The sequence below is a fragment of the Ruditapes philippinarum genome, unplaced genomic scaffold (genome assembly GCF_026571515.1).
Source record: "Ruditapes philippinarum isolate M1 unplaced genomic scaffold, ASM2657151v2 ctg20_1_1_1_1, whole genome shotgun sequence".
Lineage (NCBI taxonomy): Eukaryota > Metazoa > Mollusca > Bivalvia > Venerida > Veneridae > Ruditapes > Ruditapes philippinarum.
Genome location: NW_026860204.1, coordinates 315,269 through 340,840, shown reverse-complemented (window position 1 = coordinate 340,840; position 25,572 = coordinate 315,269). Strand labels below are relative to the sequence as shown.

At 33.4% G+C, this 25,572-nt stretch overlaps 1 protein-coding gene and 1 long non-coding RNA gene across 2 annotated transcripts in view; both read right to left on the bottom strand.

Moving 5' to 3' along the window:
• LOC132759222 (atrial natriuretic peptide receptor 1-like) overlaps positions 1-25,572 on the bottom strand; it is a 237,583-nt gene that overhangs the window by 123,862 nt on the left and 88,149 nt on the right. The gene's annotated exons all lie outside the window — the stretch shown is intronic.
• On the bottom strand, positions 21,569-23,095 carry LOC132759224 (uncharacterized). The gene is made up of 2 exons (XR_009629683.1): positions 22,912-23,095; positions 21,569-22,764 (listed from the first exon to the last, which is right to left on the bottom strand). It is a non-coding gene; the product is annotated as an uncharacterized LOC132759224 (long non-coding RNA).

Sequence of the window (25,572 nt, the reverse complement as noted above, 5' to 3'; positions counted from 1 at the left end):
CATTACTCAGTGAGATAAATTGCATATGCCACTATGTATGACTATAAAATAAAATTAGTTAAAGTATGATATTGTTTTGTTGTTGTCCCTAATAACATTATTTTTCAGTATTACATTTGTATATGCTACAGTCGATGTATGTCAACATTGGCACGTAGTCCCCCTCTTGGCGTAGCAAGACCCATTTTCATTTCCCTTCTCTCAAGCTACGATTTGGTGTATATTTAGGTCAAATGAATAGGTGCACTTAGCAAATGAAATAAAAGTAAATGGAATTGTGACCTGAACTTTATCCCAATATGGACTACTTTTGAAAAGATCGCCTAGGAATACATTTTATATTTGCTTTAGTTGCACTCCCTCTAAAGCCAGACATCCATTTATCTGCTCAAGAATCACGATACTTTTGTATCATATAATAACAGGTTATACTGTTGATATATAACATGTTGAAACAGGTCTATAAAGACAATATTTATGCATTTCTTTATTCCGAATAGGATCGGTGTTGTATATGTATATTGCATTTTTGCATTTCCTTAGTCCAAACATCCGTACCATACATAAATTATTTGTACATTTCCTTATTTCAAAAAGATCGGCACTATATATAAATTATTGGTGCATTTCCTTATTCCAAACATGATCGGTACTATACATAAATGCAGTTCTTTATTACAAACAGTATCGATACTATATATAACTTATCTATGCATTTCCTTATTTGAACATAATTGGTACTATGTATATATAAATTATTTTTGCATTTCCTTATTTCAAACAGAATCGGTGTTTGATGAATAACTTTAAACAGTTTTTCAATTACAATAATTTCTTGCTCATACGTGACCGAGTGATGAAAGTGACAAACTTCAAACCAATTGCTCTTTTATCCTTTTGGGTTCGAATCCTATCAAGGATGTTGGATTATTTCATGTTTAGGACGCTATCCGGCGAGCTTACTCCGGTGCCCGCTCGTGCCTGATAAAATGCAAGACAGGGCTACTGAAGTCTTTCTCCACCAGTAAAGATGGAATGTCCCCGCATAATCTTTATGTATCGATGGTGATTTAAACTCCAACAAAACAAACAAACGCTTGTTTATATCAATCATATTAAGGAAAAATAGAAACAAAAATAATCTACTTCAGTATTTCATAAAATATGACAAACTATTATACGTTATTGTGACAGTTTACATCAACCCTAAAAACTCTTCACCTCAAAATATGGTCTTAATTGGACATCTAGTCTAGACTTTACTTATATTTACAGAAAATGCCACACAATTATTCCATTACATTACTTCAAATAGGGAAGCCATAAAAATACTTGGAGAAAACTTCTATTATCAAAAATCCTTTCCCAGTGACATATACAAATTTGTAACATTATTTTAGAAGTAAATTGTCGTGTTTAAATGTCGAATTCTGCTAGAGGCGGTGCTGAGGTGCGTGGACGGTAACTTGTACTTTCCAGTACCGTCCATGAACACATTGAACAGACTCAATCAAACCAAGCCAGCGACATTTACAATTTTGTCGTTTTGGCCGTTTTTTATGGATTCAGTTTTTCTTAATTTGACATTGTTTTTGGGAAAGATACATATAGTGTAAATATAATACACATATCTTTTACAATCCGAGCGCTTTTACTTTGATTTCAAAATAAAAAGTCATAATCAAGTCTGCAATGAATCAAGTTAATAATGTAAATATGTGATATGTTATTGCAAGCTACATACCAAAATTATTATATTGTCTTCCGAACAATAAATATTTTTTGCAAACATCTTGTTATTATAGAAAATTTAAGAAAGAATATGAAAAATAAAGCATTCGAAATCAAATACTTGTTCATTTTAAGACACAGCAGGACAGGGCCTAGAAAGACAACGCATGGTCATTGCAACACCGTTTTATTTTTAGCGAACGCTGAACAAGGGGCCATTTCTTTTGTTATTTTCTTTTGTTTAATAGAGGGCCATGGCCTCTAATTCTATTGTTACGGAATGAACTCTTATGGTTCTCTTTTGTTCTGTTTACAGTAACATGGCCCCCTATCCTATGTAATAGCCCGACCAAACTAAAGACAGTGTCAAGTTGTCAACAAACTACTTTTAAGCACTGGCAAATAGGGCATTTCAAGTCAGTACTGATTGCATATGCCAAAATATATATTGGTGATAAACAGGCTCAATGCAACATTTTTTAATTTTGTCTTAACGTCTCCTTACTGATATTTGAATTGTTAATTTGGTTTTACGGCAGTATCAACACAGTATAGGGCATATGGTGCCGAAAGAGGAAAGATGTTTTTGGCTAATCTCGGGTGTTGCGAACTTAAAAGCAACACCAGGGGTAAACATATGATAAAAAGATCAACAAGGAGAGGCGGCTTTTAATGAACGCAACCCCCGAAGCAACAAGGATCAGCGGTTAGAAGTCCAGGAAGACCCCAAAGAAACCATGTCTATGAAGACTGGACACGGAGGGGGGCACCAACACTAAACGCCGAACAATCCCTTGAGGATGAAAATATAACAACACAGATAACATGAAAACGGAAAGACTCTTTCGGCCCTCACAACAAACAACCCGGTTGCGAGCATCAAAACAACCTCACCTGCTGGAGCTAATTGGTGCACAAACTCAAGTTATTTAAACCCATTTAGTCATGTGGTTATAAACGATGCAATAATCTAATGCCTAAACAATTACAGGAAGCTTCAAGGGGCAAACTACTGATGTTTAAATATTTGTCAGAAAGCAAAGTGGTACATGTAACAATGGTTTCTGACTTGCACACGTTGTGTTATACGTAATAGTTATAGAATATATACTCAGACTTCACCGGCTGGTATCAGCGCATGGGACGACAACAAGGGTCAATCATAGGAAATTAATCGAGACGGACCGGTGCTAGGGGTGCGTGGACGGTAGTTTGCACTTGAAAACAGGCTCAATCAAACCGATTTTTCAATTTTGCCGTTTTTGGGCTTCCTTTAGAGATTCTTATTTTCTCTATTTTATAACAGATTAAAAAGAGAAATGACGCACAAAGATAACATAATCAAGCCAAAAAATTGCAAAGTTGTCATCAAGAGATATTTGTTTTTTACTTTATATAAAAATAATGTGTTGACATAAACAGCTCTTCTCATTATTTACTGACACAATAAAAAGATACAGTTAACAACAAGATAATAATCTTAACTGTGCAAACGTTTCACATTACGTGCAAATAGTTTTCTCATCTTGCAATCGGAATAGCAGAGGGCAGAATCTATTTCTGCATATTTGCTCATTATAATTGTTAATTGGCGTCTTCTAATTAGATTAATGCAATGTGTTTTTTAGTTCTGAAATGCATTTCTAAAGATAAACTCTTAAGATAACATAAAAAGCACTGAAAATTCGCAAGTCCATTAATGGCTTGTCTTATTTTACATGGAAAAATTTAAAAGGAGTGTTAGGCAAAACACCTAAACTGCTACCACGCGAAAGATCATAAATGATCTTGATTATCTCTCACATTGTACAAAGCAATTATTGGCTTAATAGCGAACAGTGCAGACCAAAATCAGCCAACAAGGATGTCCAATTGTTTACATGGTGTTTATATCGGAAAAAAACATTATTTAGAAAATAACAGAAAACTGTACATCTTTATCCTTAATGAGAAACAAAAAACCTTGTCGTTTGTCAATCTAAAACTAAAATTTAACGAAATAACGAATAAGAATTAATGTATCTAAACTTTGCACGTTCGAATTACTGTTAGAACCAATAGTGCCAGCAATTGTCTCTTACAAATTTATATTAAACATGTATATTCAATATTAATCACAACAGAACATTGTGACATCATAGTAAAACACTCAGATGCTATAATTCTATATTCTCCGTTCGTCGGGAGGGATAATTTTCCCCGACGTTGTCTAGACATGATGTTTGATGAATCAACAGAATACATGAAACATATAATTCACGGTGATGGAAAACCTGAATTACATATGTACAGTCTATCAATGCCAAAGACCTACCATTCAGCCGCAATAAATGACAAGTTGAGAGCTGCTCTGTGAATGTTTTCAGACGGACATAAGAAAACGGTAAACAAATTATTGGTCCAAGTAAAGATTCGGATAAATGCAAGACAAATATTTTATGTCAACAGTTCGTTTTGGGAATACATGATATCTAAAACATATTGATGAAAATTCACTTGTCGTCATGAGTAAAGAAGTAAAGATAGGCTAACATAATTGTCATAATTATGAACATGAAGAAAAGAAAGTCTTTGGATAAATTAGCTAAACAATCAGCGACCTTTACGAGACTGAAACACATGCTTGCAACCATTTTTGTATTCAAATAGGAAATTGTTTAAACTTTTCATATTTGATAACCTTTATTATAATTTTAATTTATTTACGACATTCAGGTGATCTTTCCATTTGATAAAGTCTTTATTGAGTTACTCCTACATTTACTTTAAGATACAAATGTTTCTATTTATGCAATAATAATAAATGCAAAAATGAAAGAAAATCCCCACAAAACAAACCAAAATTAATTCAATCTAAAATGCAACGTGATAAAAAATCTTTAGAATAAGACTGAATGAACTGTCTTGAAACCAAAATCAGCTTTAATTTGTTTCTATATTTAGTCTTATCTAAAGTCACTTCAAATCTATCTGCGCTTAGTTTACATAAAAAACCCAGACACATCAAATGTCGTCTTAAAAATATTCAATTCCAAGCCATTTGCAACTCTAGCATCCACAAGCATTACGTGTATTTCACGGTTATCTTTCTTTGTCTCTTATAACTGACAAAATGCGATAGGTAAAATATATTAGTATTGGTATTTCCTAGACTGTTTCCTCTCTCCTTATACAGTAATGATACATTGAAAACTTCAGTGTTAGAACGAATTACATTGGCCACAAGGAAACGGTAGGACTGAGCGTAAGAACAAGACTTGTTACAATACATGTGTTTTTACATTCCTGATTTAATATATCTACACGGCACCTAAAAACTAAAACAATAAATAGAAAGAAAGACATTAGAAGATAGAAAATAAAAAGAAGCTGCTTATCATGCATTTTCTCATGTATCTCACAAATTTTCTAGCTTAAAGAAGGGAGGACAAATTATAAAAAAGATCAGGACTTGAAACATCCAACATTTTTGTTTAATCAAACTAAATATATCAAGAAATTGCTTTGACCATTATTTAATCTTGTGTGTTTGTTAACCTTTGGTTTTAATCCAATTATATTGGTTTGGAACGTGACTTATCTAATGAATTTCTGAAAAAAATCAGCTTAAAGCTCATTATATTATACTTGGATGTTTTATTCCGGTCAATGGGAACGTATTACATCACAAGTATTAACGCATATTATGTTAACATAAGGTATTAGCGATTTCCCTTATCTATTATTCATGATATAATCTATTTTAACACCATTGAATGATAAAATTCTAATTGCTATAAAATGTTCCCAACGTCCAATACAATATCTTATCATTCTAAAATAGAAAAAAAAATGAAAGCCTTTAAGGTCCACTATGTTGTATATATTTCTGCTATAATTTTAAAATCTATAACACGCCGTTTTCTGGCACCACCGTAGTCTCCCCCCCCCCCCAAAAAAAAAATGAATAAAATAAAAATAACAAAAAAAAAAACAAAAACAAACTTTCAAAACTGTCACATAACAAAACGTTCAAAAACTGTCACATAAACAATGTGAGCAACGAAGTTGACATTGCCACCGTAGCATTTGCGATGTGGTTGCATAAAACGATTCACATATCTGTGTGCATCTGTTAGTGAACTTTTAAAAAAAAAACTTTTTTAAACTTCAATCAGTCTTGCAGGGTTTGTTCCTAGGGTCAAGGGCTTTTTGACTTTCTCTTTTAGATAAATGTCACGCTTTACAATAATATTTCTCGGTCATTTTACAGGATCGTTAGTGCATGTATATCACCGTGTCTAGCCACGAATTTGGTTTTATTTCTGAAACTGATTACTCAAAGTGTCTAACAGTAGCAGAGAAATGCTGGTTTGCTAGAAATAAAGAAACCATTAAACAGTTTGTAAAGCTGTCTGTCGGGAAGTCATTTAAATGATTAATACTAAATAGGACGCTGTCTTGTAGTGATACATGTACTTCTATACGTTCTACATGACGTCACATCCTGTATGTACATTGGAAAGCTAAACACAGCCAACATCAAACGTTCAACCGACTATTTTGTAGAAAATAATCATCTATTTGTTAAGGAAACGCTTATTAGGTTTTGTCTATGGAAAATGGTCCAGAGCATTCCGGGCGGTGTCCTAGTGCGTACGCGAAGGTCTAAATGTGATAATACATCATGTATCAATTGCAGTCTTTGACTTTTGCTCTACCCTAGAGATATTTACTTTCATTTCTACAAAAACGACATGTTTTTAATCTAATTTACGCGACATGATTAAGACATAAAGAAGGGCGGGTTTAATTCATGCCTATCGGGTGTTACTTCTCAATGATACAAACTGATCACTATCAGAGTCCTAGGGGAGATAATTGAAGAAATTCAATTATATTTGTATTATTATCTTGCCATGTTAGGCGAAATAGGGAAGTTATATAGGGGAAGATATGATGATTTTTTGTTCTGATTATTTTCTTGTTCTTGTTTTCAAACGTATGAAGTCAAAGAATCATGCCAGATACATTTTGTTTTACGCTATTGCAGGTAAATAAAAAGAATGCTGTCAATTTAGTGCAATGTAAAAACCAAGACACGTCTATTAATCTTCATTTTATGTTAACTAAACAGTAACATACAGGATGTATTTTCTTCAAACTTGTAAATGTTGCCAACAGATCAACAAACGTATTTTTACCCCCCCCCCCGTCACCCACACCTTTTAGTTATTTATTAATTTGTTTGTAATTGCATTTTAAAGTGATATATCGCAAATCAGACGCCAACACCGTTTCTTTGCACTCAGTCCAACGTTGAAAATTTCAAGAACGAAAATAAAGAACAAATTGTAGCCAAACATGCGTCACCATATATATAAAACCATAGTGATAGTCAGAACAAATACATAAATTATGGTATGGCAAATTAGTTTCAACATTTCTCCAAAAGTATTAACAGGTTTTGTTTTGAAAATTTACAGTTTTGGAATGCAGAAATGCAAGAAATAGAAATACAGATATGTATTGAAAGAGGGACTAAAAAGTCAGCGTAAATTTTACTCACAAGAGTGCCTGCTTTCCATGATCTCAAAGAAAAGTTAAAAGAAACTCATCATCATATCTAAACCGTATGTAAATTCTTGTTGAAAAAAAAAAACAACAACAAAAAAACAAACAAAAAAACAGCAAAATAATAAGTAATTAGATAAATTAATGAAAACAACAGAATTACATTGTTGTTAATGTCAATAATAAATGTCATTGTTAAAATCTACAGATGAAAAGTATGGTACATGCCAATTATTCAAAGACGGCAAAGCTATTTCTGAAATATTAAAATATTCAATAATCAACAGCTACCATAGACCTTTTTTGAGAGAAAAAATTATAAAATTATAACGTTTACACTTTATTGTCTTCTTCTACTTCAAAAGCTTTGAAGTTATATTTGAATACTTAACATAAAGGTTGAAGAAGGAAACGATGGGATAATTATATTAACATGTTATTCTCGAGGGTGTTAAGGCAGCCGTCTACTGCTGAGTGAGAAAAATGATATGTAAATTTTATACCGCCACAGAATACACATGGTATAATCTTCTTTCTATCTTTTCAATCATCATGTAGTGTAGATATGTGATACAAATGAACACATCAATCACTGTTGTAATAGTTGTGACGTCATAGCAAGCTGCACAATGGACCACAGACAGTATATCTTTCTCTGAACAAATATATGTATTATTTATCTGTGCAATTTCTTGCAGTCTTAAGTAAGCTATGTCTAGGAAAAGCGAATGCATGCAAATTGTTACGGATCCTAAATGGAATGTACATGTGAAAAGTTTGTACTACACTTAATGTATACAATTTATCATTGTTATACCAATATACAAATATTTCATATTCATAAGCTTTTATAAAAGCCAAGTCTACAAGCTTCAAGAAGAAAAAACAAGAAACTCCAAAAACATGAAACAACAACAAGAAGTCTCGAGACAACTCAAAAGATCAAACTGCCAACATTATACAATGGCTTTTCAAGCTTTAAATTTTTCTCATTTACGTGCTGTTGAAATAACGTGCACAACAACAACAACAAAAGCAACAACAACAACAACAAGATATATCGCCAACAACTGACTCATCTCGAACACGTTTATTCAAAAAGCACATCTGCATATTTACTACGACATGGAAATTCAATTAATATATATTCCAATACTTGATCTCTTTTTCGTATGTGGTGAGGTGTGTAGGAAATTGATATCGGAATGTCAATAACCAAGAAACTTACTGACAAAGTTGAGACGAAAATAAAAGTTCAGAAACAGTTGAAAGGACATTGGACAGAAAACTATTCTTAAGTCATTCTTTATTCTTTGTCTTAGAGCGACTGCCTTATAGCAGACGTATAAAAACCTTTGGTTTGCTGGGATAAATTGTCGTCTGCGAACATTTTCAATTCTAATCAATTTTCACAGATCAAAATAATATCTTAAAAATTGAATACAGCTTTCTCGAAATCAAAAACATATTTTAAAATTGTATCCAATTTTTGTCGAAATCAAAAACAGTTTTGAATAAATTTACAAGGAATCAAAAACTAATAGCTGATTAAAATGTTGATGATATTACAATAAACCATAATAACTTCAAAGCATGACAATTCCGTTGTACAAGAAAAGCGGAGAACAAATCCATCTCGCCCCTCCCTAACACCGGCGAACATAAAGCTTACCAAAACCCATCACATAAAATTGGAAACAAATTAATTCGGATTTAATTTCAGATCACCTTTCAGGTAAAAGGGTAATCCTGTAACAGATGACCTATATCTGGTAATAAATATAGCCTTATGTGTTATAAATGTTAATTAAAAAAGTATATATATAGTATACAGAATTGATTAGGAGTACAATATCAAACATTATCGCACTATCTGATAAGCAAATACAGGCCATTTTACGCATCTGGAAAACGTACTAACTTAATTTAAAGACAGTATAGCACGCATGGTACCATACAGAAAATATTCGTGTCAGTATTGTATCAAAGCGGTAGAACTTGATAGTTTTAGTAGATATAAGGAATATCAGATAAGAGCTTTTGTCGCTACGCCGTAATGCTTGTTTGTCTTGGCTTTTATGGTGATGAAATTTCATAACATTTTATACAGACTCCGCACAGCTACTTAAAATCTCACAATTTCCCTTCAAATGTGTCAACGTTAATTTTGACAAATACACTTGAGAGCCAGCCAGTTTCTTCAATCTTTAAACATATGCTTTAACAAGCACACAATAATCTTCCATGCTGAGAATACTTTCACTGACAGATTGTGAATATTTTATGATCGCTAAAAGTGAAACAAATTACTGGATAAAAGCTCGGTTCTGATAGACTTCATAAACTAGGGTGAATAACACAGCTTGTGTTGTCACAGCAACGCAAAGGTTTTCACAGAAATATAAACTAACAAATAGCATGCTAATTTGACAAAACAAAACAAAGGTAAAAGAATGGTAACGGGGGCAAATGAAAGGTAAATGAGGCAAAGAAATGGTAACTGTGACAGAAGAGTGATTGTAAGGGCCAAGGGATGGTAACTGAGGGACAAATGGTAAAGCTAGGGCAAACTGGAACAAGAGCAAAAGGTAATAGCATGGTAATTTGACAAAACAAGAATAGTGACGAGGGTAAATAAAAGGTGATTGAGGCAAAGAAAAGGTAACTGGAGAGAATAATGTTTATTAGGGCCAAGTGATGGTAACTGAGACAAAAACGGTAAAGCTGAGGCAAACGAATGGTAACTGAACAAGAACTAAAGGTCTAGAAGGACTGATACAAATGACAGGTATAAGTGAGACAAAGGAATAGTAACTGCGGTAAATGAACGGTAATTGAGGAATAGAAATTGTAATAATTTAGACCAAGGAGCAGTTACTGATGCAAAGGAATGATAATTGAAGTAAAGGGACTGTAATTGAACAAAAATCGTGTAAAAAAGAACAAAAAATGTAAATGAAAATGCAACCGAGGAACACTTTTTTCAATGTTGTTTAGAGCACTATAATTTCTTCACTCACAAGCAAGCTGTGTACTAGTATATCATTAACTTGCTTTTAACATTTATCATTATTGTGAACTTCTCTTCATTTCTTTTGTAGATTTAACAAGTTAATGTTCAATCGAATTTTCACTTGAATGTTAAAAAACCCAGTATAATGGTTTGACACCATCCTACTATCTAAATTGTTATATTTCATTTTCAAAATTGCGTTTTCTAACTTAGTCTTAAGGAAATTGCCTCACTTGAATTGTTATTAATGCTTTGTTAACATACTATTTTTTGTTCTTTATCATTTCATGTAAATATTTGCAATTTGGTATGTATATATGTTATGCTCTTCAACTTTTTGAGGAAATAAAATAATAGATTTGGCAATGTCACCATTATAGAGCCAGTGCAGTCTGTACTCCAATACTATCCGACAAGGCTCTTAATATTGTATTATGCTTAAGCCAGTGCTAGGAAGCATGACCAGTACCAGCACTTTTCAGTACCGTCCATGAATAGCCTCAATCAAACCGAGTCTGCAACATGTACAATTTTGTCGTTTTGGGCGTTCATTTGGGATTCCGTTTTTTCGCTAATTTTTCGCTATTTTTTTTTTGGCCTTTTGATATACTAAAATCCTTTGATATACAAATAAAAGATGGTAAATACATTAGAAAAATTCAGGAGGTTGAGGATTAAACTTCCGGTACAGAATTACTCCTTGAAATATGATATTACATTTAAAACATTTCATGATTTACAAGACGAAATCAGATATTTTATTGTCAAACGAAACCTTCAATTTGATTTTTCTCTACTTTTGTATTAGTTATTTGAATTTATGTAAGGTTAGAAAGAATGCGTTGGATCAGGATTGTCTTACTTGTTTTTATTTCTTTGAAATAATGTATCTTCACATATCTCAAAGATTTGATAAAAAAACAAACAAACAACAATCATGTATTAAGAAATGGAAACCCATTACATTTAATCACGAAATATTAAAACTGCCACATAATGAATAATTACACAAAAAATCATGAAACAATAACAAAATCCCGGGGGAAATCAATTTTCTATATTGTAAAATATCTAAATAAAAAAACTGAAAATTCTAATTTGATTTTAAGAAGGCTAATTTAGCAGCTCCAGAAACATTCCTTGAAGAAATCACATTTTAAACCAAAAATGTATGATAAGCAAGGAAGAACGGCGCTCAATGAACGAGACCCGCACAAAACCTAGCAACACAGGACCACCAGCAAGGAGCCCAACAGGACCCAAATTAAAACAGGACAGGGAATACGGCAAAGCACGGACAGGGTGATTACTATAATGGAAAGACTTGTTGGTTGATAGGAAGATATGCTCAACCAGGTCTGCAACATTTTTGATTTTTCAGTGTTGAGCATTCCTTGGGGCTTCCAAATTATCTCTTCTATTTTATCATAGGGTCTACGAGGACCTGATATTAAAGCCAAAATGCTGGTACAGTTCAGTCTCTATGGTCTATATTAGGTAAAGAAATGCTGGTAATTTCAACTTGAGTGGTAAGAAATATTGATACGAATTGTTTTCAAATTGAATTTAAATCCGGGAATTTTCATTTCGGAAAAAGAAATGTTGATAGGGCACATATAGAAACAAAGAATATACATAAAAGATAACTTACTTCTAGTGTGCAATTCGGCTGCCCTCAGCATTTTTTCAAAATCGGCACTTTCTACTTTATTCTCATCAAAATGTTTGTACCAAGGGTACCCTTCTAATTTAAACTTTTTATTCAGTTTAGCAAATATTGGTTCCATCCTAAAGAAGCATTCAGACTTCATGTTTTCCTTTTCATTGTAAATAAGCCCCCAATGGGACCAATGAAATTTACGAGCAATATCCAAGAAGAAATCAGCGGCATTCGAGTGAGCACCATGCACTCGAGTTAGTAATTTATATGCCGTCTTGTTGTCAAACGCCGAGACAGGCGCCCCTGCACTCAAAACCGGTATGTTCCATTCCGGACTAAACCTGGCAACAGGTGCTATAGCATAATCGCAAACTGGACCAAAATACACGTGAACGTGTTTGTACACGTGCAAATCAACAGCCGCTAGAGGTCCAAACGTTTCAGAGCATCGCGAATCCTTGATCTCGAGCTTAAGCACACATCCGGGTAATAATTTCATTTTAGAAAGATTGTCTATGGCATAATCAATGGCGGGCATCACCCGTTTAAGGCTGAATGGATATTGTTCATCCTCGGGTAGAATTACCCCAAGTTTTACCTCAGTTTTTGACGTATATGTCAGACTTATACCCGCAAAGAGCATAGTCACAAATATTGTCACATATAGCCAACTCATTTTTCATTCTGTAGCAAAAAACATACAAATGCTCGAACAAATAATCCTCGACATTCGGAGTGTACCATTATACTGAGGCACAATGTCTTCTTTACGTGTTTCATTTATTGTATAAGTACAAACCACTCGCGAAAACTAATGACAATTATCTTGTTTAAGTTCCACGGACAAAGATGTGTCGTTGTAAACATATACAATTGCAAATCTGTTCTTGGACAGCCATGTTGTGAACAAAGAGATGCTGATAGGGATATGTTAATGTGAGAAAGCACTAATGGCTATTTTCGCGGGTAATCACAAATAAGCCGGTGTAATTGAATAAAAAGCCTGACGAAAATGTAATTGTGAAGAATATGTAATTAGGATATTGATGCGAATATTATTCATTATTCATTGATGAAAGACGTTTCCTTCGGTAGATTTTTTTTGCTCTGATACAATACAGATTCAGGTCGTCAGGTTGTAGCTTTTTTCTTTTCAAATTTGGTTGAAACAATATTTAAAAAAAAATACTAAAGATGAATAAATATTGCAAATGGAAACGTTTATATTTTTTAACATTGACAGGTAACTTTTAGAAAATCGTCTATATAAGACAACAATTTATAAATGGCTTTTTTATTAAAGCAAAACAAACGACTTCAAGTTACCTATTTCACCATATTCAATATAACATTCCTTTACCATTTTCCGCTTTACAATTTATATCTGACACTTAACCACTACTTAAGTACAAATATAGAATCAAGTCCAAAAACAATGGGCACGTATGCATAGTCCATTTCATTTTTTTATTCATCAAAACTACATAAATCACATCCGGGTTAACGAATTCACTGCAAAACATATACTCGTCCGCTTAAGTAATCATCATTAAAACACCAATTTAACATATTCTTTTTTTAAAAAATTAAACCAATATTTCGAAGCAATTCAAACATTGTCAATCCAGGAATAAAAAAAATAACTTTCCATTTTGTTTCATGTCGATTTTTATCTCTCGAGTGTCTTCAACAATGTCATTATCTTAAATGGAATTATCCGTGAAATCGCTGTTATATAGTAATTAAGAAAGAACTTAACACGCACACAGGGTCAAATCCGGAAAGCACAAATTACCAATAAGCCGCATGTGAAAACCATCCAACGATTTATTTTGTTAAAAAAATAAATATCTCCGTTCCCGTTAGGACCGTATTTTCCTAATCATTTCTTTTTTTTCATATATCCACGCGCCTAGTTGAAGAGTACAAAAGAGAAAATCAGAAAAGAACGACAGGTTACGCTCTTCCGGAGTTATCAAAAATGAGAAAGGCGCGAATAGTATCTCCCAGCTATGCTCTTGTCACAGATTCTATTAACGTGAACAATAAATGAGCCTTGTTGAAGTTTTCTACAAAGTATTGAGATTTCAGCACGACAATTATTTAAAGAAAGTGTACGATGCAGTCCTACCTAATTACGCGAAAGTATCCGATTGATTTACCGCGCGCTAAGTTTTTAATTAATAATATCAAAGCACCGAGACAACAGTTTCTGGTGCTTTATAAGTCAAATTATTCTAGTTCTAAAATCTGATCTTATCACTGCGCATTCTTGTTTTACTATATCTAGGCACACTCGACGTTTTAATTAAATTGAACATGTAACATTTACATGTATAATGTAACAAATGCTGTTTTAATGATTCGATTTGAAATTCCAAAGATCACTGTTGCAACGAGAGAGGTCCTCGTAAACACCAGACATATCTGTAAATTGCCTTTTATGTTGATCGTTTAATTTAATCGCCATCAGGGTTGTTGACAAATATGTCCAAAACCATTTTCTTTTAACGATCAATCTTGATATAAAACATTATAGCGTATTCCCTGTTACGACATGCAGACGGTCCATATATTCCTAAGTGATAAAAAACATGCTATTCTGTCTTTTGGATATAGATTTCATTAAGTAATAATCTCAAAAGGAGAAGAAGGTAGAATAAATATAAAAAACAACCTTATAGCACATGAGGTGGTTCTGTAAAAAGGGATACAAATACAGGTATAATTTAAGTTCAAATATAAAACCATAAAGCATCAACAACAACAACAACGTTTTGAGACCTGTAGCAAACTAATGCAGGCCGATCTTTATTACTTTAATATTTTGTCACATCTCAAGCTATTCTTTATTTAGCTTATGATTACAATTAAAATTAATTGAAAGTATTCGAAACATCCATTGCACATTTTGTACGCAGGAAAATAGTATAAACAAAATTCAACTAAAATGTTTTTTCTATACTCGAACTGCAACTTTTTAACATAAAATATTATTAAAAAAAATGCTCTGAAATGCATAAATACTGAGATGGTTATATGCATTCAGTTGTTTATTTGGTACTCTTCAACAAGGCGCGGGGATATATGAAAAAGAAAGAAATGATTAGGGGAAAAGGTCCTAAAGCGAGCGGAGTAATTCGATTTTAACAAAATAGTTCCTTGGTAAGCTTCATATGTGGCTTATACAGATTTTGTGCACTGAGGATGTGACCCTATGTGCGTATAAATTTTTTTTTTGCTTATAAAACAAGTCCATTTCTGAAGTCATTGTCTTAATTAATGACCGATACTTCTTCAAGAGGAAACACTCCAGGTGACATCAATCGCTTCACATATTGAAACGCTGAGAGCATTTGTAAATGAATATTAATTGCTCTTGACGCTTAAGAGCAAATGGAGATCAAGATGATTAAAGCTGAGTTTGTCAAGAAATTTCACCTCTTTATACAAGTTAACATTAGAGAAACACAAGTTAACATTAGAGAAACAAAGGACTGTATCTAATGTGATGGAAAAGAAAACACTCTGAAACTGAAAGCTGGACATGGCGGTGTAAATACCAACAAATTCCTCCCCTCTAGAAATATAAACATGCCATTAGCAGTTATTTAAGATGTTCCACTTCATATTAAGTGACAGGAAATTGGATGCTGATTCTGTTTACAAATCACAATAGAGAGCCTGTCAACAAAGACGCGGTCAAAACCGTTAAATTAGCATATACATTAATAGAAAAAAATTGTTAAGGTGAAAACGAGATTTTACTATAGTATATTAAACAATAGACTACATTAGCTGAGATTTTTTTCTGAACGTCTCCAAACAAAGGTAGGTTTAACTTTGAGAGGAATTACGTAGAATAACCGGTACATTCTAGGCCGCCTTTTGTTAATATGTCATCAGCAGTATTCCTTAGATATGAAGCAACAATGGCAATGCAAAGAAGTCATATAATTGGATTTATATCTTCGTTTAACTGAAGTTGTTCAAAAGTACTATATCTGAAATACTTGTCTGCGTTTGTATGAATTTGTAAGTTAGTTCTAAAACTGACATTTATAACTTGCATAAAACATATATAAATTATGTTGCATGGACCCGCATGATCAATCAAGAGCTGAATGTTCTGGCGGTCTTTTATGCTGTCATTTCAGAAATAAATTTTAAATCACTACTTCATTTAACATTGACATTTGGTATTGAATTAAAGGCAAACAAGTTACATATTATAACACAATGCCATATATTCTACTAACATTCTCGGTCTAAAACTAATTATCTTTTACATTTATGTTCCTGATTGGCTTGGATATTTGCGTATTTTCTTTATAAAAGCTGTACAATTTAGTTTCTGCCATAGACCAATACACTCTTATTGTCTTCTGCATCATATAGACTTATTCATAACACTAAAAGGTTAAAGGCAATATATCAAAACCCCAGATATCACAATCATAATAAAAACTGTCAACAAACTCGCAATGTTTTACAGAATATATATTGCAAGCAATCTGTCTTTATGATAGAAAGCAAACGTTGGAAATCTAATCCCCGAAATTGTAACTTTGAACGAAAACGTTTGACATGTCGGCAATTGACAATGACGTTTGAAATAGCAAAAGATCAAGGCATTTTAAGTATCAACAAAGAGTTCTCAAAGAAAAAAAATGAAGCGTACCACTTAAGATGTCGTAGAAAGATGAACTGGTGCATGTGATGCGATAGGAAATTGGATTTTAGATTCGTGTGTGAGCTTAAGTGCAGATGGTGTAGTTTTTTTTGGACAGAGTTCTTTTCACAACAGAAATTAATCCAATTTATAAGATATACGAATCAGGCTTACGTTTTGAATTGAATTCTCTCAAGCTATCAATCAAACATCCGACTTACACGGATTGCTCGCAGATTGTCCGGCCATACTTAGAAATCCTTCAAACAAGGAAACTTAGCTATGTATAAAACATTGCAATATCAGGGAAAAAAATCGTTATGTAAATAAGCATTTATTTATGAATTAAAATATCTCTCAAGCTTTCAGTGGATCCATTTATAATTGCTTCATAATACATTCAATTAGGAAAAAATGCAGATAAAAGACAGTTTAAATACATCATTTGAATACGTGTAGTCATTGATACACTGATATCTGTCCCTTGAGGAAATAACTTGACATTTCAAACTAATTAAAAGTAGGTTTTCGTTATATTTGTATTTATTCCAATGAACAAATTCTCTCCAGTTTTCAATGATGATTAGCCAAGAATCTGCCGAGATTATTTCCTGTAATGGATTTGCTCTGCTTTGCCTGAGGAAAAGTTCATTAAAAGTTTAAGGAATTTTATATAGACATATAAAATTGGAGCTGCCAAAAGTATTTAACCTTGGTCAGACTGTACAGATGTGCAGGATGACCTGGCTCTTGACCGGTGACACAGGCCAATCACTTTTGTTCGAGCAGGTTAATGGTCATCACATGATATTTTTTTAGCTTTTTAAACTCAGTTCCTTTTGCTTAAGAATACGTTCATTGAATGCCGTTCGCCCTTGTTGATTCTTGTTTTTTGTTGTTGTTGTTTTTTTCATTCCTTGTCTTTTACATATATCATAACATTCAATTTGTTTATAAAAATGTTTTCTTTATAATATCTTTAGAAAAAGGAAACCATACACAAAACAGTAAACAGACCATTCTTAAATACATGGTAACGTCATTAAAAATCATAAAGTATGAAGCATAATATTTGCATATTGTTTTCAACAATACATTGACTATGCATTTTAGTCGCTTAATTTTCAGAATAGAATACCAAAATGTACAAGTCATGCCATAATTATATTGCCACAAAACAACATTTTTTAAACATATGTTTGGTGGCTATGTCATAAATCATGAACGCAGTAACACATACAATACCCCCTCCCCGATTTATATCAGCGTACAAATGTAATTGTTAGATGCATTTTTAACATAATATGTAATCAAAATGACGAAAATTTGCATAAAAACACGTTTTTGTAACAAAGTTTATAAGAACAAATAAATTTCAAATGTCTTAAGGACATGTTTGACTTTTAAAGAACCCATTTTACATAATATATATTATTATCTTTAAAGTAAAGTTTATGTCCATTGAACATATTTCCTTATCACCAATTGAAATAAAAACAATCTTATTATAATATTATTCTTGTATAATATTATGAAAATTCGAAGTTTTGAAATGGTTTTCTTTTCTGAAAAATAAATGTTAACAAAACATATCAGCAGTTATTTCCCCACATTTTACACCCTAAAGGAACCAAATAAAGTTAACATTTCTATTACTTTTGGGTATTTCTTTCATCTAGCAAAGATCAAAACGTTCGTTTTTTGCGATAATCTGTAAACATACAGTTCTGTTAATGAGCAAAAACTGTCTGCAAATGTAAAAGAGAACTAGCATTATTTAAAATCGTGTAATTTCAAACACACCAAATATAGAAACTCTTGTGCAATCTGGCAAGAGTTCTCTAGCAATATCGGCTAATTACGCACACACTTTTTTCTGTTAGATTGTTTACATCAACTAATGCAATGGTGATATAATATTTCCTAATCAAATAGTAACAAAACATTAACTTGTACAAAAATATGCGTGAACGTTTCTTTAGGTAATGAGTTACTTCTGTATGCCGTTTCTGGAAAAGAGGTAGTCATCCGAACAATGGTCTGAAAAAACTCTGTTGTCCCTTATGACCAATTAGCATACAAAATAACACTTTGGAACATACCTTTATAAATTATGCAAAAATAACTGTGTTTTGTAACTTCTAATAGACTGTTTGTCATCAAAAGATAATAAAAGATGACAACGAAAATAACAGTAGATAATTGTACTTGTAATTAAAAGTCATATTATGATCAAAAACACAGTTTTTTGAGGCAATCCGATGTTGGACTGATTGACCTTGAACTTCGCTTATAAACCTTGATTGATTATCAATCAATGGCTACCACATTTTGAACTATGGTATAGTTTTATGTGCCGTATAAAAGTTTTACATTTGGTGATCAAAATGATAATGCTCTATAAAACATAAAAAATGTTTGCCAGATATAAAATATATAACTGACCGCGTGGGTTCAAACCCTGTCAGGGGCAAGCCGTTGTTTCATTGAGCAAGAAACTTTACATTCATTGCTTAGTACTGGTTGGTTCCAGGAACGGATTCGAGAGTGTTTCAATAAGCTTAAAGCTTCCAACACATTCGAACTAAAATAAATTTGTATAAACTAAACTTAAACGTATAACTATTAAAGGATCTGTAATAAGGTCCGCAAGTCTAAAAGCATATCCTTGATTGAAAGCCATTTATACTTGATGATCAACTGCGGTACTTAAACCATGAAATATATTAAAGCTACAATAAAGAAATATACTAAAAATCAAATTAGAAATCAATGTTTACTGCAATTGTTAGTCTTATTCGAGTTAAAAACGCTTTTCATTTTTAAGCTCTTTTGCACAATAAAAGTATAGTTCTGCATATACAGAGTGAGTAAATGGTTGTAATAAATGATTGGTTATTGGTTCAAACCAATATGAAATCGTATAAACATCTAAAATAAAAATTTTCCAATCCTCCAATCCTGTAAAAAAACTCTGTTAAGTTCCTTCAAATAAATATCATTAAAGAAAGCATTGCTGTTCGGAATATACCTATTACAAGAACTATACAATGTTTAGAAACATAATGTTCTAACTTGTATTTCCCCCAAAGCAAAGAAACCATTCTGTAGACAAGCAGTTTTGTCTGCCATATGTTACAATATCTCTTTCATCTTCTAAGATGTCTCCTAATATAGTATAAGATATTGCGTCGTCACCCAAGGCGGTGTCAGGACACAAGTATTTACGAGATTTACATATTTATAATACAGTCTTGTTTGAGATCCACTACACAAACAATTTACAATTTTACAAAACTACATTCTAATACTTATTCGATCTGAATTCTATTGATGAATAAGATGTATTTTCCAAATCAGATCTGTAAGTTCAATAAATTGCATGACTGTAGCATTTTATATATTATATCAATTAACCTTAAAGGGGAGCGGTGGCTTAGTGGTTAAGGTGTCTGTCTCTCAACTCGTGGATAATGGGTTCGAGCCGTAATCGGGTCACGACCATGTTTATTCATATGACACCAGTACTGGTTGGTTCCAGGAAGCGAACTGGAAAGTGATAAATATAAGTTGCAAGAACTTGTTTCACAATCGCGCTTAAATGAATATGTTTAAACTAATTAACCTGTAAACAGAACGTTGCAAGTATGGTACATGTACCAGAATATTAAGTTTTACATCAAAGCGGCAGCAACTTCTTAAAGCTACGTAACAATTAGTATTTTTCTACGATTGTCATATATATTTAATACATCACAACAACATACTCTTGTCTGTAACATGGCATTATGTCTGTAACATAGATATAGTGTCTGTAGCATGTGTCTTCAACAGGGATATAATGCCTGTTACATAGGTATAGTGTCTGTAACATGGTATAGTGTCTGTAACATGGTACAGTTTCTGTAACATTGATAAAGTGTCGATAACATGCGTCTAAGTCTTTAACAGGGATACAGTGTCTGTTTCATGGTTATAGTGCCTGTTACATGAGTTATGTGTCTATAACATAGGCATAGTGTCTGTTACACTAGTATATTGTCTGTAACATTGGTATAGTGTCTATTACGTGAATAAAGTGTCTGTAATATGGGTATTGTGCCTGTAACATGAGTATATGGCATGTTACATTGGTATATTATATGTAACATGGGTAAAGTTTCATTAACATGTGTCTAGGCAACAACAATATAATTTTTGTCACTTTTGTTTCATTCCCTCGTGTACAGATTACAATCAAGTTGTTTATTTCCTGAATATAGATGTAGATGCGTTCTCAAAATGTCTGGATATAAAATAAAAACTTCCAGTAATGCGGCATAAATATTAGCCTGAGCTATTTGCATGGCAATTAAGATAAAAGTCAACACACTTAATCGGCAATTGGTTGTCCAATATGTTACAGTTAATTACCAATTTATTCCCTATGAACAGCTGGCAGTTAATGTTAGAAGAATCAACATTTCTGAGGTTTTGTTTTATCATCATATTATGTTTTCATGGTCTCGTATCAAATCAGATATATTGGCTCGTATCGAATAGAATATATTGGCTCGAATCAAACCAAAATTATATTGGAACGTATCAAATCTGACAAATTGACTCGTACATGTCGTACTTAAACAGATATACTGCTTCGTATCGAATCAGTTTTTATATCGGCTCGTTTAAAACCAGTTATATTAGTTCGTATTAAATTTAACAAGATATGTTTGTAAAACATGTATGCCCCCTATCAGCAGCCAATTATTCATGTGATAAGGTAATTATGCATGACTTCTGACCCAGTGATCAAACAATTAATAAGGGTTATCAAGTATCTACTGGTCATGACCTTGACCTTTGACCCCTTGACCCAAAACTCAATAGGGGTCATCTGCTGGTCAAGACAAATCATCATAAAAAGTTTGAAGTTCCTAGGCCTAAGCGTTTTTACTTAATTGATCAGAAACCGTTTTTACTTACAAGGTCAATGTGACCTTGACCTTTGACCCCTTGACCCCAAAATCAATAGGGGTCATTTGCTGGTCATGACTAATCACCATGCCAAGTTTGAAGTTCCTAGGCCTAAGGGTTCTTTTATTATTGATCCGAAACCGTTTTAACATACAAGGTCAATGTGACCTTGACCTTTGACCCCAAAATCAATAGGGGTCATCTGCTGATCATGACCAATCACTATGCCAAGTTTGAAGTTCCTAGGCCCGAGTGTTCTTTAGTTATTGATCAGAAACCGTTTTTACTTACAAGGTCAATGGGACCTTGACCTTTGACCCCTTGATCCCAAAATCGTTAGGGGTCATCTACTGATCATGACCAATCACCATACCAAGTTTGAAGTTCCTAGGCCTTAGGGTTCTTTACTTATTGATCGGAAACCATTTTTGCTTACAAGGTCGATGTGACCTTGACCTTTGACCCCTTGACCCAAAACTCAATAGGGGTCATCTGCTGGTCACCACCAATCATCATACAAAGTTTGAAGTTCCTACGCCTAAGCGTTTTTAGTTAATTGATCAGAAACCGTTTTAACCTACAAGGTCAATGTTACATGACCTTTGACCCCTTGACCCTAAAAACAATAGGTCATCTGCTGGTCATGACCAATCACCATACCAAGTTTGAAGTTCCTAGGCCTAAGGGTTCTTAAGTTATTGATCGGAAAGCATTTTTACCTACAAGGTCAATGTGACCTTTCCCTTTGACCCTTAACCCCAAAAATCAGTAGGGGTCATCTGCTGGTCATGACCAATCACCATACCAAGTTTGAAGTTCCTAGGCCTAAGGGTTCTTTAGTTATTGATCGGAAACTGCTTTTACCTAAGAGGTCAATGTGACCTTGACCTTTGACCCCTTGACCCCAAAATCAATAGGGGTCATCTACTGATCATGACCAATCACCATACCAAGTTTGAAGTTCCTAGGCCTAAGGGTTCTTTAGTTATTGATCCGAAACTGTTTTTTATCTAAGAGGTCAATGTGACCTTGACCTTTGACCCCTTGACCCCAAAATCAATAAGGGTCATCTACTGATCATGACCAATCACCATATCAAGTTTGTAGTCCCTAGGCCTAAGGGTTCTTTCGTTATTGATCGGAAACCGTTTTTACCTACAAGGTCAATGTGACCTTGACCTTTAAACCCCTTAACTCCAAAATCAATAGGGGTCATCTACTGATCATGACCAATCACCATATCAAGTTTGAAGTCCCTAGGCCTAAGGGTTCTTTCGTTATTGATCGGAAACCGTTTTTTACCTACAAGGTCAATGTGACCTTGACCTTTGACCACTTAACCCCAAAATCAATAGGGGTCATCTGCTGGTCATAACCAATCACCATACCAAGTTTGAAGTTCCTAGGCCTAAGGGTTCTTTTGTTATTGATCGGAAACCGTTTTTACCCAAGAGGTCAATGTGACCTTGACCTTTGACCCCTTGACCCCAAAATCGTTAGGGGTCATCTACTGATCATGACAATCACCATACAAGTTTGAAGTTCCTAGGCCTTAGGGTTCTTTACTTATTGATCGGAAACCATTTTTGCTTACAAGGTCAATGTGACCTTGACCTTTGACCCCTTGACCCCAAAATCAATAGGGGTCATCTACTGATCATGACCAATCACCATACCAACTTTGAAGTTCCTAGGCCTTAAGGTTCTTTAGTTATTGATCGGAAACGGTTTTTGCTTACAAGGTCAATGTGACCTTGACCTTTGACCCCTTGACCCCAAAATCAATAGGGGTCATCTACTGATCATGACAAATCACCATACCAAGTTTGAAGTTCCTAGGCCTTAAGGTTCTTTAGTTATTGATCGGAAACTGTTTTTGCTTACAAGGTCAATGTGACCTTGACCTTTGACCCCTTGACCCCAAAATCAATAGGGGTCATCTACTTGTCATGACCAATCACCATACCAAGTTTGAAGTTCCTAGGCCTAAGGGTTCTTTAGTTATCACTCGGAAACCATTTGGTCTACGGACCGACGGACCGACGGACCGACGGACCGACGGACCGACAAGTGCAAAGCAATATACCCCCTTTTTTTCAAAAGGGGGCATAATAATCTGGCTCGTGTCAAAGCAGATATATTGGCTCGTGTCGAACCAGATAAATTGGCTCGGTAAGAATCGAACATTTTCGCCGGTGTCGAATTAGATATATATCGCGTCGGATCAGTTAAATCGATATGTATCGAAAGAAATATAAACATTAATTTATTGTGAAAAATAAGCACAAAACTTAAATCCAGGCTAAAATTAGCTTAACTCGAATTTCGAATTAATGCACTCCGGCTAATTCGTTATCATTTTTTTTTCTATTTTTATGGTCTATGTAAGAATATCAAAATCTCTTATTTTAGGCCACTTCACATTTAATTTAGTAGTGCTCCCTAAAAACAAAAGAAAAAAGTACGTATTTTTTTTTATAAAAAAGCTTGATATGCTAAATAAAAAAGTACTAAAACTTAAAAAAGCTTGATATGCTAGAGACAGTGCTCTTTATTCCTGTAAGCGCAACAGTACTACAATACCTCAGTTTACAAAAAAACTAATCAATTCACAACTATTACGATAATTGGCAGTCTGGATCAATACCAACATTCTTGTTCTTTTTTCATTGACAATGTATTGCAAACTATAATAATGGCATTTTCTTTTTCACAACGCAAAAAAGGTAGAGGCAAAGTATTATAATAACATTTAGAGTTTATTTTATAAAGAATCAGACAACGACGAACGTAATCTCGCGAGAATTCAATCAATTCCCCTATCATTATAGAAGCAGATAACTAGATAAATACATTCCCATATCCCCGAAGACGCTATCATATTGTTAAAAATGATTTCTTTACACACAACGTCTGGGAGCTTGGACAAATTTATAAAATATTTCCAGCATTTACTTATAATGATAAGAACAACAAAAAAGACGCCAAACGATACATTAGGATGATTTAGTATTGCCCACAAAAATTGTCACCAAGCAGAGAAAATATCTTCTCAATTTTAGCTGTTCAAAAATTTATTCCTTTGTCACAACTGTAAGAAATTTTCCTTTGCATGATAAATGTAATAGAAAGCTAAACTAAGTATGCGAGGAACATCACTCAAACTAATCGGCACTGATCCATTTATAATCCCTCCATGAAAACGTTCTGTGAAATTCTTGTTTTCTTGTAATTAAGCAGTAACCATTATTCCATTTGTAATCAAGCGATAGCCATTGTTATAATTAAGCAACAAAACATTGTTCCGCTTGAAAATAAACGACAGCAGTTGTTGTTATAAAGCAGCAACAAATGTTCACTTTGTAATAAAGCGGCAGCCATTGTCTTTATTACGCAGCAACCATTGTTCAATCGGTAGATAAGCGTCAGCCATTGTTGTAATCAAGCAAACAAAATAATGTTTCATTTAATTAAGCGACAGTCATTGTTGTTATGTTGCCATTGCTATTTAGCGACAGCCATTGTCTCAATTGTAAATTTGCAGCGACATTGTTGCAATTGTAATTTTGCAGCGACATTGCTGTAACTGAGATTTTGCGGCGTCAATGTTGTAATTGTAATTTTGCGGCGTCATTATTTTATTGTAATTTTACAGCAGACATTGTTGCTTTGGAACTTTACAACGACATTGATGCTTTCGTAATTTTACCACGACATTGTAATTATTGTAATATTGCGACAACTTTGTTGTAATCGCAATGGCAGAAATATGTCGACTACAGGCTTTTAACACGCAAATTCAATTACATACGACTAAAAAAAAATTCTTGTATTTGTATCATGAGTTGCATCACTCTCTTATCTGACAGATCTATTTAGTTTTAAAACATAACTTTATCAATACTATGAATACATTACTAGTTCTGGCTAAAATCAAATCATGTCTTTCTCGAAACCAACAATTCAATTTTCTCTCTTTGGGGTTTT